Genomic DNA, 18,728 nt, shown 5'->3' with positions numbered 1-18,728 from the left:
GTTTTGACGTTTTTATAATTTAGGACATCATGAAGCCATTCTGTCAAAACACACAATAAAATGTGTTTTTGACTGGAGACTGGATCTGCCTTCAAGAAGAAACCAATAGGATGACCAAGAAGTGTGCATTCTCCAGTGAAAACTAATGTTGTACGTGAGTCTGTCTTACAGTCTGTATATATAAATGATTTTAGTTTTTCATATTCAGATATTCTTCAATGCTATAAAAGTTATACGCTATTAAAATTATTTTACCTCTATTCTAAATTTATGAAATTCTTTAATTTTCTTTACTGTAGCAATGAAAGTCATCTCTGTTTCTTGTTTTGTAGTTATGAACTTGATTGTTCAACGTTGAAAATTTGTGGTGATTTTTCAGGAAGCACACATATTAATGAATGTATAAGCCAGGAAGTCTCATTATTTTAAATTCTTAAAATATTTCCCTGCATGGTTCTCTACAGGGAACTCCTTTCATTATTCTAACAGCCCTTTTTTCAAGTCTGAAAATTTGTTTCTACATACCTGTATTTCCCCAGAAGATCACACCATATCTAAGCAAGCTGTTCATATAAGCATAAAAGATACACAACAATGATTAAATGCTGCAGCATTCCTGAAGCATTCTTAGCACATAACAGCATTTGCTTTGGTTTTTGTTCAAAAATTGTAGATGCTTCACCCAACCAGAATGTTCATCAAGCCATATGTTAGAATTTTTTGTGGGTGGAACTTGTACAGTAGTATAGTTACATAACTCATCTTTTAAGCCCTGATAGCTTTATTTCTAGTATTGCTGAAATTAATCCACACAATTTTTCCCCTATTTATGATCAAAACATTATGCCTAAACAATTTTCAGCCTCTTTTACTGCTTTAGAGACATTCTGCTGTAGGTCATCCTCTGTACATCTTTTTATAAAAATGCTCGTGTTGATGGCAAACATATTTGTGTCTGTGGCACTCAGATGGTTTGGTGAAGACACAATAGAGGGCCTAATATAGAACCCTGCAATGCTCCATAGCTAGTGTTTTATTTATTTATTTATTTTTTTAATTTTGAAAAACCTGAAAGATGTTCCTTGCCTTCATGATGTATATGTATACTCAGTTGTTTATCAGAGTGATAAGATTTGAACCATTTCAAGGCCAGTCCCTGGAACCCATAAGATTCTAATTTCATAAATCATGGCTTATTAGCTTGAATGCCTTGGATAAATCTAAGAATATCCCACTGCTTTAATCACCATTATCCAAGGAGTTTAGGTTTTTTCTGGTAACAGGAAAGGAATAACTGTGATTCATATTAATTTTTATTGAGGTATTGTAGAAAGAAACATAATCTGTGTTGTTACTGACTAAAGACAACATGATGATAAACTTTTCAAAAGCTTGTACACACTGGTTTCTGGGCAATATAAAAAATCATGTAGTCTATGAACCTTGGGGCTCTATCAGATTTTAGTAGTGATATATTGTTTGAGATGAAATGACAAATGTTCTCTTTGATAAATGGCTGGGCAGAAAGGGATTTAAATCCTGATGTGTTACACATTTGCTAAGCTCAGTCTTTTGGATGTTTATATGTGGAGACACCTAGAAGAAACAGATTTTTTCACAGTGTAAAGATGTTTTGTCATTATGACACATAAATTAGTGATGCATTCAACAGTGTACAGAGGTCTTTGAAAAGGTGTCATAGCATTTGATCTAATGATTTCATCCATACGCAGAAGCAAAAGGAATAAATTTTAAACATTTTCTATGGGTTTATAACATTGTGAATGATTGAAAATAAATACAAATAACTGTGACTAGTCACTTTTTAAATACTATATTTGTTTATTTCTTTGCTAAAAATGCCCACTCAAACTGAGCATAATTTTGACAGTTCTCAGCTGTCTCAATGGCCCATAGGGCAGCTTCCCCTTGCGAAAGATCCTTGATGTACTGAATTACTATTTGTCAGCCCTTGACCTGGGTAAAATGTTTTTAAAAGTCTTAATGAATACAACATTCTCAGGAATGAGTGCTTGAAATTTCCTATGGTTAATTAGCCTTTAGTCCAGTGGAACAGATGACATTGGTGGCATTGCCCCAATACCAGACATAACATGGTCAGATGACATGCCATTGTGATTCATTTCATTTCCATATCCTAACTCACAAGTCACAGGACTAATACTTCTCTCTCTTCTCCATGTATACACACAGAGTGTACCTGGTGCCCTTTCCTGCCCCTGCAGCCATTTCTCTAAGGGGTACCATCATTTAACAGACATTTCATAAAATTTAGTTGAAATATCATTTTAGTACATATTCCATTGCATGATACCCAAAGCCACTTGGACTACACACAAACCAGCATTTATGGCTATCCCAAATACAGAAGGCATTCACCCAAAAATTGCAGCTTTGCAGCAAAAATATGAATACAAAGCAGTGATGAACTGGAAATAGGCAATCAATGTGTAGTACCACATAACATACTACTTTCCAAAATGTTCCAAGCACACATGAATATAGAATACTGCAATTCAGTGAAATCCATCAAATATGTCAGCAAGTATGTATTTCAAATAGCCAAAGTCAGTGAACAACAAAACAGAAAGGACAAGGTTGTTATGCACCAAATGCAAAGATACATCAACAGTAATCAAGCTGCGTGGTGGAATTTCAGTTTTCACTTATATGAACACATACCAATTGTGCAACAAACAGCAGTATGCTTGGATAATGGACAGTGAGTTTACTTAGAAGAAGATACTGCCAGAAAAACTGCAAGTGAACTACCTCTGAACAAAACATTAAGAGCTTTTTACCAATTGTGCCAAATGAAGCCATTCACAAAAATATTACTGTTTTTCAATGTCGCTAGAACACAACAATGAAAATCTTTTAATAATGAAAACAAGGAATTCAAGTAGAAGATCATCCAGGAATCATGAAATCTGGCACACTAGGCCAAATATGCCCTGTGCATCTGAATAATGGTAAATGTTTCTATCTCTGGATGTCGCTAGACGAAATATGGGGACCAACAAGTTTTACAGACCTGAAGACTGTTGATGGTTGCCTATACCAGATGTACTGAGAAACATACCAACACTTAGGTCTACTGGAAAACAACAACCACAGGGAACTACCACTACAAGATGCCTCACCCACAGCCTGAGCCGAACAAATGAGAGATTTATTTGCCATAAGTTGAAAAACATGTAATCCATTGAATCCAAGACAGCTATGGAACTCCTTCAAATAGAGTATGAGTGATGATATACTACATCTACATCTACATGGATACTCTGCAAATCACAGTTAAGTGCCTGACAGAGGGTTCATCAAACCAGCTTCACAATTCTCTATTATTTCAATGTTGTATAGTGCGCGAAGAAAATGAACACGTTTATCTTTCCGTGTGAGCTCTGATTTCCCTTATTGCATTATGGTGATCATTTCTCCCTATGCGGGTTGGTATCAACAAAATATTTCCTCATTCAGAGGAGAAAGTTGGTAATTGAAATACCATGAGAAGATTCTGCCACAACAAAAAACGCCTTTGTTTTAATGATGTCCACCCCAAATCCTGTATCACTTCAGTGACACTGTCTCCTCTATTTCACAATAATACAAAATGTGTTGCCCTCCTTTGAACTTTCTTGATGTACTCCATCAGTCCTATCTGGTAAGGATCCACACCATGCAACAGTATTCTAAAAGAGGATGGACAAGTGCAGTGTAGGCAGCCTCTTTCGTAGATCTTTTACATTTTCTAAATGTCCTATGAGTAAAATGTGATCTTTGGTTAGTCTTCCCCATGACATTTTCTGTGTTCCTTCCAATTTAAGTTGTTTATAATTGTGATTCCTAAGCATTTAACTGAATTTACAGCCTTTAAATTTGACTGATTTATCACGTAACTGAAGTTCAATGTGTTCCTTTTAGCACTCATGTGGATGACCTCACACTTTTCATTATTTATTGCCAACTACCAATTTTTTCACCATGCAGACAGCTTTTCTAAATTGTTTTGCTCTTATGATGAATTTAGTAGTCAATAAATGAGAGCATCATCTGCAGACAACCTAAGACGGCTATTCAGATTGTCTTCCAAATTGTTTGTATAGATAAAGAACAGCAAAGGGCCTATAACACTGCCTTGCAGGATGCCAGAAATAACTTCTGTTTTACCTGATGACTTTTCATCAATTAATGCAAACTGTGACCTCTCTGACAGGAAATCACTAATCCAGTCACACAACTGATATGACATTCTATAAGCACACAGTTTCACTACAAGCTGCTTGTGAGTACAGTTTCAAAAGCCTTCTGGAAATCCAGAAATATAGAATCAATTGGAAATCCCTTGTCAATAGCACTCAGCACTTTGTGTGAGTAAAGAACTAGTTGTGTTTCACAAGAATGATGTTTTCTAAAAATACTGCTCCATATCAACATTAATGATATGGGTCTGTAATTTAGTGGATTAATCCTACAAACTTTCGTGAATATTGGTGTGACCTGTGCAACTTTCCAGTCCTTGGGTATGGAGCATTCATTGAGCAAATGGTTGTATGTAATTGTGAAGTATAGAGCTATTGTATCAGCATACTCTGAAAGGAATGTAATCAGTCTGGACTAGAAGACTTCCTTTTGTTAAGTGATTTAAGTTGCTTCACTACTCTGAGGATATTTACTTCTATGTTACTCATTTTGGCAGCTGTTCTTGATTTGAATTCTGGAATATTTACTTTGTCTTCTTTGGTGAAGGAATTTTGGTAGGCTGTGTTTAGCAGCTCTGCTTTGGCAGCACTGTCACCAACAGTATTTCCATTGCTATCATGCAGAAAAGGCATTGATTGTGTCTTGCCGATAGTATACTTGAGACACGACAAAAATCTCTTGTGATTTTGTGACAGGTTTTGAGAAAAAGTTTTGTTGTGGAAACTATTATAAGCATCTCACATTGAAGTCCACACTAATTTTGAGCTTCTCTAAAAGACTGCCAATCTCGGAGATTTTGTGTCCATTTAAGTTTGGCATTTTTTTTTCCCAACAGTGTTCTGACTCATTTTGTGTACCTATGAGGATCAGCTCCATTGTTTGTCAATTTATTTGGTATAAATCTCTCAGTTACTGCCAATACTATTTCTTTAATTCAAGCCACATCTAGTCTACACTTACATAATTAATTTGGAATTAGTGGAGATAGTCCCACACGAAGGTGCCAAGTGAATTTTTATCTGGTTTTTTGAACAGATATATTTTTCATTTATTTTTACAGGATTTGGAGGTTGCAACATTCAATATCACTATGACAGCCCTGTGTTCACTAATCCTATCTGTTTAGATGCTTGTTATTAGCTCAGGATTATTTGTTGTTAAGAGGTCCAGTGTGTTTTCACAACCACTCACAAACTACCTGCTTGAAATAATTTTCAGAGAACGTGTCTAGCACAATTTCAAATGATGTTTTATGAGTACCTCCAGAATTACACAAGTATTTTTGCCAACATATCGAGGATAAATTAAAGTCAGACCAACTACATTTGTATGAGTCAGGTAGGTGCTTGAAATCAAACTCAAGTTTTCATTGAACCTTTCAGCAATTATATCATCTGGACTGGGAGGTCAGTAAAAAAATTCAATTATTATTTTATTCCAGTTTCCAAGAATGACCTCTGCCCATACTAACTCACAGGAAGTATCTACTTCAATTTCATAACAAGGTACACTAATTCTAACAGCAACAAACACACCACCTCCAACTGTGTTTAGCCTATCCTTTCAGAACACTGTTAGGTTCTTCGCAAAAATTTCAGCTGAACTTCTCTCTGACTTTAGGGAAATTTCAGGGCTTGTAATGATTGGAGCATCAGTGCTTTCTACTAGTGCTTGGAACTCTGGTACTTTCCCAACACAGCTATGACAATTTACAATTATTACACTGATGGTTGCTGGATCTACATTCTTCCTGTGTTTGGCCTGTACCCTTTGTGACTGAACCCTTTCTGTGTTTTCCCAAGACTCTATAACCTAGAAAACTCCCCAGTCCATGCTGCACAGCCCCTGTTACCCATGTAGCCACCTCCTGCATATAGTGGACTTCAGACCTATTCAGTCGAACCCAAAACCTAACCCTCCTTAGGTGCAAGTTGAGAAATCTGCAGCCTACATGGTCACATAACCATATGAGCCCATGAATCAGACACTCCACTTGACTCTGTACAAGCAGTCTGCAATCGGTCCTGTCGACTATGTTCCAAATGATCAGTTCTGCTTCACATCTCACAAGCAAGACTGGCAGCCTTTAGCTCTGTTAGCTGCTCAAAAATAAAGAGAATCTCTTCTGATCCAAAGTGACACACATCATTAGTACCAACAAGAGCCAGCACCTGCATTTAGCTGCACCCTCTGTTCTTCATGGCTTCCGAAAGGACCCATTCCATGTCTGGAATGACTCCACCTGGTATGTACATGGAGTGCACATTGGTTTTCTTACTGCTCCAAATCCAACAAGTGCATTCTGAACTGGCCATTGAATTCAACAACATCTTCAATGAAACACTCATTTGCCTAGAAGATAAATATTTCAAGAAATCCACTGAACTGTAAAGCTGCAGTATTCATATCTTGTACTTGACTAGTGGTTGAAATAGCCATAGGATTAATTGTAAGATTTACTGTAGGAATAACTGTTTTGCCTTCAACTCTTGAGTCAAGTTTTGATGCTGAAGCATTCATGCAATTTACAACTATGTTATCAAATTTATTCCATCTGCACTAATCCATTACTACATTTGTTGCCAGCTATGTTGTACCCTGTTTACCTATCTTTACCATAACAACGCAGTATGTTGAATTCACTTGTTTTATATGCAACATAATTCAAACAATTTCAGTATCCAGTTGTCTAATTCTAATGCTCTCACAGTACAGCAAGTTGAAACAGTGAAACAATGCTGCATCATTACATGCTCTGCGTCATGAATGTAGCCAGGCTGTGTGGCTAAGTACCTTTTATTTTTAGAACTCATTACTATGAAATTTATTAATTCTACTGTGATAAGCAAGTCTATTTAGTGATACACACACACACACACACACACACACACACACACACACACACACACACACATTGTGAGGATCAATTGCATACCATACTTGTGACCTGTGACAGTAATTATCTTTATTCAACAGTTCAATTTTTCACTCATCCACTTTGATTCATAGTTTCTCTTACTCGCTAAAAATGTATCATCTAGCATAAAAGTGTTCCCATATCTTTTCATTGAATTCAGTCATGTCTTTCACTTCAAAACTGGTTTCACTTCATTCATGAGTACTCTTTGCAATCTACAAAGGAGAAAAATTTTTGGTAGGTACTTTCAGTTTCTTCACATTTCACATGATCTTCTACCCATTTTCGTTATTTAGATGGTAGCCTCACTTCTTATAACTGTGGATTGATGATACCAGGCCCATAACCTGTGACTCTAGTGAAACAGCACACAAAAATGCGCATCACGCCACAGTTGATACATGGATTCCCATCTTTCGCAGTTCATCATAACAAGAAGACAACAATGGATACTTTAGAGTCCACATCAGTGACAGACTGCACCTATGTTTTGAGTGGGAAAGGAGGGGGTGGGGTGGGGTGGGGGAGGGCGGGGAGGGAGGGGTTGATGTGTAGTGCAGCAACTCAATGTGACATGGACTGAACAAGTCATTAAAAGTCACCTGCAGAAATATTGAGTCGTGTTACTCTACAGCCATCGATCATTGCAAAAGTGTTGCAGGTGCAGGATTTTATGCATGAACTGATGTCTCAATTATGTTCCATAAATTTTCAATGGGATTCATGCTGGTGAACTGGATGGCCAAATCGTTCACTCAAACTGTCCAAAATGTTCTTCAAAGCAATCAAGAACAATTGTGACCTGGTGACATGGCACATTGTAATCCTTAGAAATTCCATCATTGTTTGGGAACATGAAGTCCATGAATGGCTTGACAGTGTTTTACTTATAGGTAATATTTTACAGTATGTTCTCAAAATTGAATCGGTACCAATATAAAATGCTAGAAATATTTGATATGGAGGTCTTTATTTTGATTCTGATTTGTTAATCATGGTTTATTGTTTATCTTATTCATAAAATATTCTTCAAACATTACCAAAATTGTTAATTTGTCTTTACATTATGTAAATTAAGCCATTATTAGAAGAATAAAACAAAGATGAAGTCTGTTGAGTCTATGTCAAGTTAGTCCATTATGTTTAGGGTTACTATATGCAATCAGTGGGTCTCTGTTTAAGAATTTAAAATTTAAATTCGTTTTTTATCTAGACTATATATATCTCACTTTTCACTTAAATTCCTTTAATTCTTTGCTTTGAACAATTTCAGTCTTCTGCACTGTTGTGTCTGAGGTCAGTGATTTAAGGTCTCTCTTGAGAATCCTTTCAGTCCCCCATTATTGAAATAACATTCATATACCTGACAGTATCTGCATGAAGTACATGGCAGTATTAGATAGAAGAGTACACACATTGTCCCAAGTGCCAGCTTTGAACTTTGTGTTTTGTAACAGCCTAAAGGTCTAGCAGCATGGAAAGCAGCCCATAACTATAACCAGGTGGTAGTCTCAGTTGGCTCACTGGATGATGGCCCCACAGTTCCTAAGCCCATGTCAGCCTCTTTCTGTATGCCAAGAGCATGGGATGTCAGGAAGTTTCTGTGGCATGACTAACTGTTGAATGACAACTACCAGACCCTGGGAATTCCTGCTATGCTCACTACCACCTGGCTCATCACCACCCATAGTCTACTGTCTGCTTGCTGCAGATGCACTGATCTACATTCATGTGTGATTGCTGATAAAGAGCTTCGGCAAAAGGTTGTCTACACATGTCATAGGTATCTCCACCCACCTCCAGCAGATAATTGCTCACCCATGCCTTTCCATAACAACAACCAGATACACTTGTTGTCAGAACAGCTGTTGAAGGCTGTTATGGTAAAGCAACGGAGGGTAGAAACTAAGAGGATGCAGCAGCAATGGCAATCAGCATACATTTTCAAGTAAGTGCTGACTTTAAGTTTTGTTTGGTCCTTTCAGGTTGCATTTTTTCCTTTCCTTTCTTTTCTGTTTGATTTTAATGTATGGCCTGTGATAGTAGTAGTAGGAAAAATGTGTTTTGGTGAAAAAGTAACAACCCAGAAGGTGACTCAGTATTTGCTGGATGAGGTAGCTAAAGTTTAGGCTGGTAATGAGGGTTTCCAGAATGAAATACATTATTGAAAGGGTGAACGAATGGAACTGTCAGCTTCTAGCATGTCTCCATCAAACACTGATGCTGGTACTATCTCATTGGTTGTCCCATTTTTGGGTATATCTGTAAAAGATGTATCTGTCATTTTTAATAGTTTACATACAGCCATGGAATTAGGAAACTGGAGTAGTGAGCAGTTGTCAAGTGTGTCTCATCTAAAATTAGTGGAGGATGCCAAAACATATGTAATGTGTAATGAGAAGTTGCATGATGCTCAGTTTTTACAGAATTTCCAGGAGGGTCACTAGATTGTTACAGAAAAAAGAAGACTTTTAGGTTATATCATGAACAACATAATGGTATAATCCAAAAACACAGAGAATCAGTAGAAAGTTCTGTAGACTGCATCATAATGTTACTGGAGCAACCTTTTGTTGTACCGGCCTTCAATAGTCGTCACTTTCACTGAATTGACCTGAAATTAGAAGTTGTAGGATCTACACCTCAAAAGAAGTGGTGTAGCGTGGTTGTAAAGGTTGGGGAGACTCTACAGTAATTATAGGGAGACAAAATAGTACAATAAACAATAATTTAAACAAATGAAACAAAATGCATGAAATAAAACAACAACCACCACTACTACTATTGCTACTACTACTACTACTACTACTACTACTACTACTACTACCACCACTAATAATAATAATAATAAGAATAATAATAACTAACTTGTTCAAGAAACCATGAAAAATTTGTAGAACTCCAGCAGCAAGAGAAGAAGCACTTATATTTTCTTGTACACAAGTGCAATATGCCTGTCTTTTCTTTCCACGAATAAGTCTATAACTCGGTCTACAAAGATCTGATCACTGGATAGCTCTCCAAGTAGTGTCTCTTCTATTGCTAATGTGCTCAAACTTGACAGCTGGGTGTTGGACATTGAATTCCTTAAATAATTCTTCACTTATTTAAGAGTATTCTTGCTTGGTTCACTGCTTGCTGTAGTTGCGGGTAGGATCATAACTAAACGCAGGAACTACATTGTTTCTTCATAAACAGAGTCTAAATCATTGTTGACAATGTACTTTAAGAGGATTCTTGGCGATAAGTCTTTTTTCTCATCAGCGTATATGTTACACAGTTCATTTTCAAGTTGTTCTTGTTTGATAAAAGGGCACTGTTCTAATAATTGAAAAAAAGGCTCAAATGGCTCTGATCACTATGGGACTTAAGATCTGGCGTCATCAGTCCACTAGAACTTAGAACTACCTAAACCTAACTAAAGGACATCACACACATCCATGCCCAAGGCGGTTGCACGGTTCCAGACTGAAGTGCCTAGAACCGCTCGGCCACAGTGGCTGAATTTGGGGAAAGTCTTTAAATCATCTTTCCATCTGAACAATTTGCAAATCCAGTATCTTGTAAGTTAGTGTCCTGAGAGATGTCTTTTGACTGTCACAGAATGATAAGTTGCCATTCAAACAGAAGCTGCATTTAATGCATTCATCAATGAATGTTTCCATTCTTAATTGTCATAAGTTTCTCAAAACAGTTCTTATTTCATCGTGGCAACCAGTTATACTGACAGATTTTGACTGAAGAACATTAAAGAGATGATCAACATAAACAAAGACACCTCGGTAGAAGCAAAGCAAGTACACAAACGTTGGCTCATCCATCCGTCGTTTCATTCCCACAGCACAGTTCAAAGATTCTGGGTCCCACTGAGAGTCTGTATCATCAATTATGAAATTAAAAACACTATATAGCTCTGAGAAATGACTAGATATTGTCGAAACTACCCTGGAACGAAAGTTCCAGCAAGTATTGCTTGCATGTGGCAGTTTAAATCCTTTCTCAGTTAGCAATACAGTTCATTTTGATGATTTGCTGAAAAACAAATGGAATTCAGTAAGATCACTTACAAACATGCGTACTTGTCATATGATTTTGGAGGCATTTAACAGTACCAAATTCAGTTGGTGTGCGTAAGAATGAATAAACAGCGCATAGGGACAGAACTGCTTCACCAATTGTTGTAGTCCTCTTTCTCTGCCAGCCATTACTGAAGTGCCATCATATGTTTGACTAACCACTTTTCCTTCCACATTCCATTCCTTCAATACTGCATGAATAATGTTTGACAAGCCTTCAGCAGTTTTATCTCCAGAAACATCGTAAAATCCAATGAATCTTTCCTGAATTTTGTCTGCAATACAGTACCTGAATATTATTCTCATTTGACTCTTGCATGACACATCTAATGTTTCATCAACCTGAATTGAAATGAAATTGCAGTTCTGAGTTTCATATTTTATTTTGTCATTAACTGTCAGAGTTATCATTTTTTCTATTGCATCGTTCTCTATATCTGGAGAAGTTCCTTTAAAGGTTGAAGATGATGACAGATGGTCTCCGATTAACTGCTCTCCTTGAGCTGATAAATCCAACAATTCCAGATAGTTACCTTTGTTGCTGGAGGATTCATCTTCTTGTTGGCCACAAAAGTCTAGTTCTTGTTTACAAAGAATTACAATCACCTAAATAAGATGAGCCAATACTCTCCTGTTGGATGCAACTTGTTCATTGCATTTTATTGCGGCTTCGGAAAGGGCATTCTCAATTCTACTTTTACCCAATAACTGAAATGATTCTTTGTTCTGCAGGTGACTTGTTGATATCTGATGCTTTTGTGCTTTCTTGTCAAAGTTCTTTATTGTACAAAGGCCCTCATTGCACCATTCCTTTTCACCACAAAACAGAAGACATATATAACAATATAATCTGTCATTAACAGCATTCGGAGTCAGCCAAGTATACTTTTCATACCAGGCTGTCTGAAAGGTGCATTTTTGTTTGGCTTCACTTGAAACTACGCTGAGTATAGGAGTAGGTCATTTGTACTTCAATTCTCACTTTTTTTGTACCATAGATTAATGTAAAAAAAGGCATTTTTAATAAAAATTCCATAAGACGTTCAGTTGCTGGCTCACTCATGTTGGCAACACAATGAGAATATGCACTAAAATCACACAAGAATGATTATGAACACAAACCGCACAACTGTTCACTTCCATGTTAAAAGCCAGCATAGAAGTTGCAGAGACTAGTCTCAATACCTGCTATAGCAAGTGCAGCGCACTGCCCTTCATGGAAGAGGGGAAGTGGAGGGGAGCCGAGAATGCCACTGACACACAGGCGCACACAGTCAGGTAAGGGAAGAGAGGCAGAGACTGGGAGCAGTCAAGTCTCAAGCAGGCAAATATACCAGTACTCAGGGTGCGGCACAGGCTACAAAACTGATGTCTTCACACATTTAGAGCTCTTAGCAGAGAGCAGTTTATATTTTTGTTATGAATTACTATTGCATCTTTTTTAAACATGAATACAGGGGAGACTAAGTCTTAAAGTCCCCCCTCATGCTATGGCACTGCTCAAAAGAAGAGTCAAAGGTACAATACTTATGAAGTTCTCTGAGATTACTCCACTTCTAATTAAATAAATGTGTCACAAAACAGTTCTTGTAATCACCAATGTTTTGCAACTGAACTGAAACCACATTTTAATGGGCACTTCTCATATCAATGAAATATGCCTGCCCAGCCTTAATTAAACTAAATATAGAAAAAGCTTGTCTTCTATGTTAAAATTTGTTTATTTCAAACTTGGTAATTTTCAATTAGCAACTCTTGCACATTAATATGGGTGTCAACACATTTAGAAAATATAGGCAGTCATAAGTGTATGAACAGACAGTGGAAATGTATAGTGGTTTGGTTATAATTGGTACTGAAAATCTAAATCAAGAGAGATCTTTCAGTAATAATGTATTTTTAAATAAATAAGTTTGTGCTAATGTAAGTGCATATTTGAAAAGAGTAAAAAATAGCTCTTTAATTTGAAAGTGGCCTTTCATTCCAAATTTACCTATTACCCTATAAGATTCTGACTGTGGCTTGATGCATGAAACTATATAACTGTCATAGAAATTGGTTGCCACCATTTCTGATTAAACCAATTAGTTGATTACAATAAAAACAACCAACTGAATAATTGGAATAATGAAGTTTTGCAGGGGGATTTGTTTCTACAATTTTGATAATTTGTGTACCGTGTGTTCAGTGCAGGAACTTTAATATCAGAACTTTGAAAGAAAAAAATTAGTAAAAATCTTGCATAGCCTTAACCCATGAAACAGGAGTGCATACAAAGTAGGATGATGGAAGCCAACCTGCTTTGTCACAGTATCAGAAAAACCAGTATTAGTATACATGAATGAATGGATGATAATTGTGCCAATAAGGTCATTCTGTATGAAGCAGAGAATCAGCCACTTGATGTGTTTTTACAGAGTCCATTTACTGAGATGTCATGACAATTGGGCATGGAAATCCCAGAAATGTGGAATGAAGCAACAAGAACTGCAGCAGCTTTGTCTGACATTGACTCATCAACTAAGCAAGCAGTAAGTGAGCAGTTTTTAATACAAAGTTAATATGTTATTGATGTGACTCTCCAAGTCAAATTCAGTGGTCTTGTAGGAAGCTACAGTGTCAAAGATTCATAAAGATGGGACAAAACTGTCTAAAATGTCCACAGGCATGCAGAACAAGGAATCAGGGTAACACTCATGCACCTCCATTAAATGGGTCATGAGGTGGTGTGAACACACTACAATGCTCCCAATAACTTTGATCATGAGACACTCCTGCCAAAAATCAATGCAGATATTTGTCTATCTGGCTGTGGAACAGGAAGATCATGTGAAATTTTGTTGGAAACAGGGTAACAGGTATTCATGGCTAGTCAGAATGAATTTGAACCTACCACATTTTAGACTAAGCAGCATAGGTGATAATAGTGTTCACTCACACAGTTTGGGATTGTCGAATTTCTGAGTTGGGAGGAGAAACTTTGGAGTGTGAGGGAGTTTTCCCTAATAGAGGCATAAGCTACTATGGCATTCTTGGGATGGACTTCCTAGTTAAAAATCACACAAAAGTCAATTTATGACAACAGGTAGTGGAGCTGGATGGGGCATCATTCCATCACAATTTCATCCCTGAAAGAACCAAACTGTCACAAGGAGCATCCAAGATGTGAGGAAAAGCAATTAAACTGCACAGCCAACACATTCTTCTAGATTTTATTTGTAGGGTACAATACCAAAAGGTACAGATATGCTACTTTGGATTAATGTAGGAGTTGATCTTCCAGACGGTACATGCATGTAGTTTTTATTTATTTATTTATTTTTTATTTTACTGATCTAGTTCTGTAGGACCAAATTGAGTACCAAATCTTGAAGGGCATGGAATGTGTCAGTATATGAAATTACAACAGATAAAATAAAATGTTTGTGAATCCTAAAAATACGTCAAGCTACACTCCTGGAAATGGAAAAAAGAACACATTGACACCGGTGTGTCAGACCCACCATACTTGCTCCGGACACTGCGAGAGGGCTGTACAAGCAATGATCACACGCACGGCACAGCGGACACACCAGGAACCGCGGTGTTGGCCGTCGAATGGCGCTAGCTGCGCAGCATTTGTGCACCGCCGCCGTCAGTGTCAGCCAGTTTGCCATGGCATATGGAGCTCCATCGCAGTCTTTAACACTGGTAGCATGCCGTGACAGCGTGGACGTGAACCGTATGTGCAGTTGACGGACTTTGAGCGAGGGTGTATAGTGGGCATGCGGGAGGCCGGGTGGACGTACCGCCGAATTGCTCAACACGTGGGGCGTGAGGTCTCCACAGTACATCGATGTTGTCACCAGTGGTCGGCGGAAGGTGCACGTGCCCGTCGACCTGGGACCGGACCGCAGCGACGCACGGATGCACGCCAAGACCGTAGGATCCTACGCAGTGCCGTAGGGGACCGCACCGCCACTTCCCAGCAAATTAGGGACACTGTTGCTCCTGGGGTATCGGCGAGGACCATTCGCAACCATCTCCATGAAGCTGGACTACGGTCCCGCACACCGTTAGGCCGTCTTCCGCTCATGCCCCAACATCGTGCAGCCCGCCTCCAGTGGTATCACGACAGGAGTGAATGGAGGGACTAATGGAGACGTGTCGTCTTCAGCGATGAGAGTCGCTTCTGCCTTGGTGCCAATGATGGTCATATGCGTGTTTGGCGCCGTGCAGGTGAGCGCCACAATCAGGACTGCATACGACCGAGGCACACAGGGCCAACACCCGGCATCATGGTGTGGGGAGCGATCTCCTACACTGGCCGTACACCACTGGTGATCGTCGAGGGGACACTGAATAGTGCACGGTACATCCAAACCGTCATCGAACCCATCGTTCTACCATTCCTAGACCGGCAAGGGAACTTGCTGTTCCAACAGGACAATGCACGTCTGCATGTATCCCGTGCCACCCAACGTGCTCTAGAAGGTGTAAGTCAACTACCCTGGCCAGCAAGATCTCCGGATCTGTCCCCCATTGAGCATGTTTGGGACTGGATGAAGCATCGTCTCACGTGGTCTGCACGTCCAGCACGAACGCTGGTCGAACTGAGGCGCCAGGTGGAAATGGCATGGCAAGCCGTTCCACAGGACTACATCCAGCATCTCTATGATCGTCTCCATGGGAGAATAGCAGCCTGCATTGCTGTGAAAGGTGGATATACACTGTACCAGTGCCGACATTGTGCATGCTCTGTTGCCTGTGTCTATGTGGCTGTGGTTCTGTCAGTGTGATCATGTGATGTATCTGACCCCAGGAATGTGTCAATAAAGTTTCCCCTTCCTGGGACAATGAATTCATGGTGTTCTTATTTCAATTTCCAGGAGTGTATATGTTTATGCTATATATCAACAATATAAAACAGGAAACAGCTTAATTTTTCAAGGAACTCCTCAATAGAATAGAAGGAATGACCCATCAGGAAACTCTTCAGTTTAAATTAGAAAGTTCATGGATTACTGGTAATATTTTTGAATTCTTGTGGTAGTTTATTGAAAATGGGTGCAGCAGAATATGGCATGTCTTTCTGCACAGGCATCAAGGAAGTGCAATCCAAATGCAGACTGGATTTCTGTCCAGTATTAACAGAGTGAAAATTTATAATTCTTGGGAATAGACTGATATTTTTAACAAGAAACTAAAGTAAAGAATATATATATATATATATATACATGGATTGGAACTTAAATAGTGGCAACTATTTATTCACAACTGATACAAAAGAGTTACATGTTTGCACCTGTTTCTGTCCTTCGAAGTAGTCACCAGCATTGTGCAGAACCCATTTCCAGTGATGTGGAATGTGTAGTATACCATTAACAGAGCCTGTTCTGTTGATGGTGCGAATGGTCTACTGCCTGTCGAATCTCTGAAACAATTCTGAACCAAATGCCACAAAGTGTTTCCTTCATCTTCAGAATAAAATAAAAGTCACAATGAATTAAGTCTGGGGAGTGTGGTGGATGGTACAGTACTTCCTAGTCCCATCAACCAAACAGAGCAGCCACAGCTTACACTGTATGTGCCCACACATTGTCGTGCAAAATGATGGGTGGGTTGCGCAGAAAGTGTCACCGCTTCTTTCACAAAGCTGGTCACAGGTGATGCCTCAAATAGAACAGTAATACAACTTAATTCCTTGTGACTTTGATTTGACTCTGAAGATGAGGAAACCACTTCATGGCATTCGCTTCAGAATTGTTTCAGAGATTCGACAGGCAGAAGACTGCTCCATTTGCACCATCAACAGAATAGGCTCTGCTAATGGTATACGGCACCTTCCACATTGCTGGCAATGTGATCTACTCAATGATGGTGACTACTTTGAAGGGCACTAACAGGTGCAAACATGTAACTCTTTTGTATAGGTTGTGAATAAATAGTTTCCACTATTTAAGTTCCAACCCTCATACATTGAGAGACCAGTGTCAGAATACCCAAGCTAATGAACAGGGGTCAACAAGAGGTTTGCAAACTTACACTACTTACTGTCCACACTGCCCATTTCTGAGCCCAATATACTCTTTGAGAATGGGATGAGTTACCCCAAAATATAATACCATATGTAATATGTAAATAAAAATAAGCAAACTAAACTGCTTTTTGTGTCAAACTATAACTTATTTCAGATACTGTTCTAACACTAAAAATGGCAGCATTAAGTCTTTGAACAAAATCCTGAACATGGGCTTTCCATGATAGTTTACTATTTATCTGAGCACATAGAAATCTGAACTCTTCAGTCCCGCTAATCATATACCCAGTCTGTGTAATTAAAATGTCAGGTTTTGTTGAATTGTGTGTTAGAAACTGTAAATACTGAGTCTTACTCTGATTTAGCATTAGTTTATTTACAACAAGCCATGAACTTATTTCTTGAACTGCAGTATTTGAAACAGTGCCAACACTGCACACGACATCCTTTACTACCAAGCTAGTGTCATCAGCAAACAAATATTTAGGCTCACCTGTAATGCTAGAAAGTATATCATTTACAAGAATAAGGAACAGGAGTGGCTTCAGCACTGAACCCTGGGGCACTCCCTGTTTAACTGTGTCCCACTTGAACCCCACATCATAGCCATTCTTAATACTGTAGAGAACGAACTTTTGCTGTCTGTTCTTAAAGTAAGAGGTAAGCTATCACCATATTCTGTTATGGTCCAACATCTGGAGCAATATTTTTGGATCAACACAATCAAACACCTTAGTTACATCAGAAAAGATGCCTAGCATTCAAAACCTTTTGTTTAGTCCATACGGCACCTCAAAGAGAAAAGCGAAATAGCATTTTCAGTTGTTAAACCCCTTCTGACACCAAACTATATAGCAAATTATGTGAAATGAAATGATCACTTATCCTTATGTGCATAGCTCTTTCAATAACTTTATCAAATACTGATGGCATAGAAATTGGTCTAAAATTGTCTACATTATGCCTTTCTCTCTTTTTACAATACAGTTTTACTACTGAGTACTTGAATTGTTCAAGAAGCTGACCATTCCTAAATAAAAAATTACAAATACGGCTAAGTATTTTCGTATTCTGCTAGATACTCCAATATATCCATGAGAATCCTTAATCTTCAGTGATTTAATTATTGACTCAGTCTTCCTCTTGTCAGTATCAAAGAAGAGTATTTCAGATATCAGCCTCAGAAAGCCATTTTCCAAGAGAGTTATATAATTCCCTGTAGAAACTAAGTTTTTATTTAATTCACCTGCTATGTTCAGAAAGTAGAGCCATTGCTAGAGAATGAAGAACTGTATCTGCCACAATGTTTCATGGGCAGAAGTTTATCTTTTGTGTAGGAAATTGATAGAACCTGGGCAGTGCCAACAGTGTGGACAATCTTGGTTAAAAAAAGGTGAGATTCTCAAAAGGTGCACTGACAGCTAACTTAGAAGTATATCAATTGAATATAAATTTCACTGCTGAATACATGAAGCCAGGGCAGCCTGTCAAT

Source organism: Schistocerca cancellata, chromosome 2, assembly GCF_023864275.1.
Source record: "Schistocerca cancellata isolate TAMUIC-IGC-003103 chromosome 2, iqSchCanc2.1, whole genome shotgun sequence".
In the NCBI taxonomy this organism is placed as follows: Eukaryota; Metazoa; Arthropoda; class Insecta; order Orthoptera; family Acrididae; genus Schistocerca; species Schistocerca cancellata.
The sequence above is the reverse complement of the archived record's forward strand: the minus strand, read 5'-3'. Positions refer to the sequence as shown.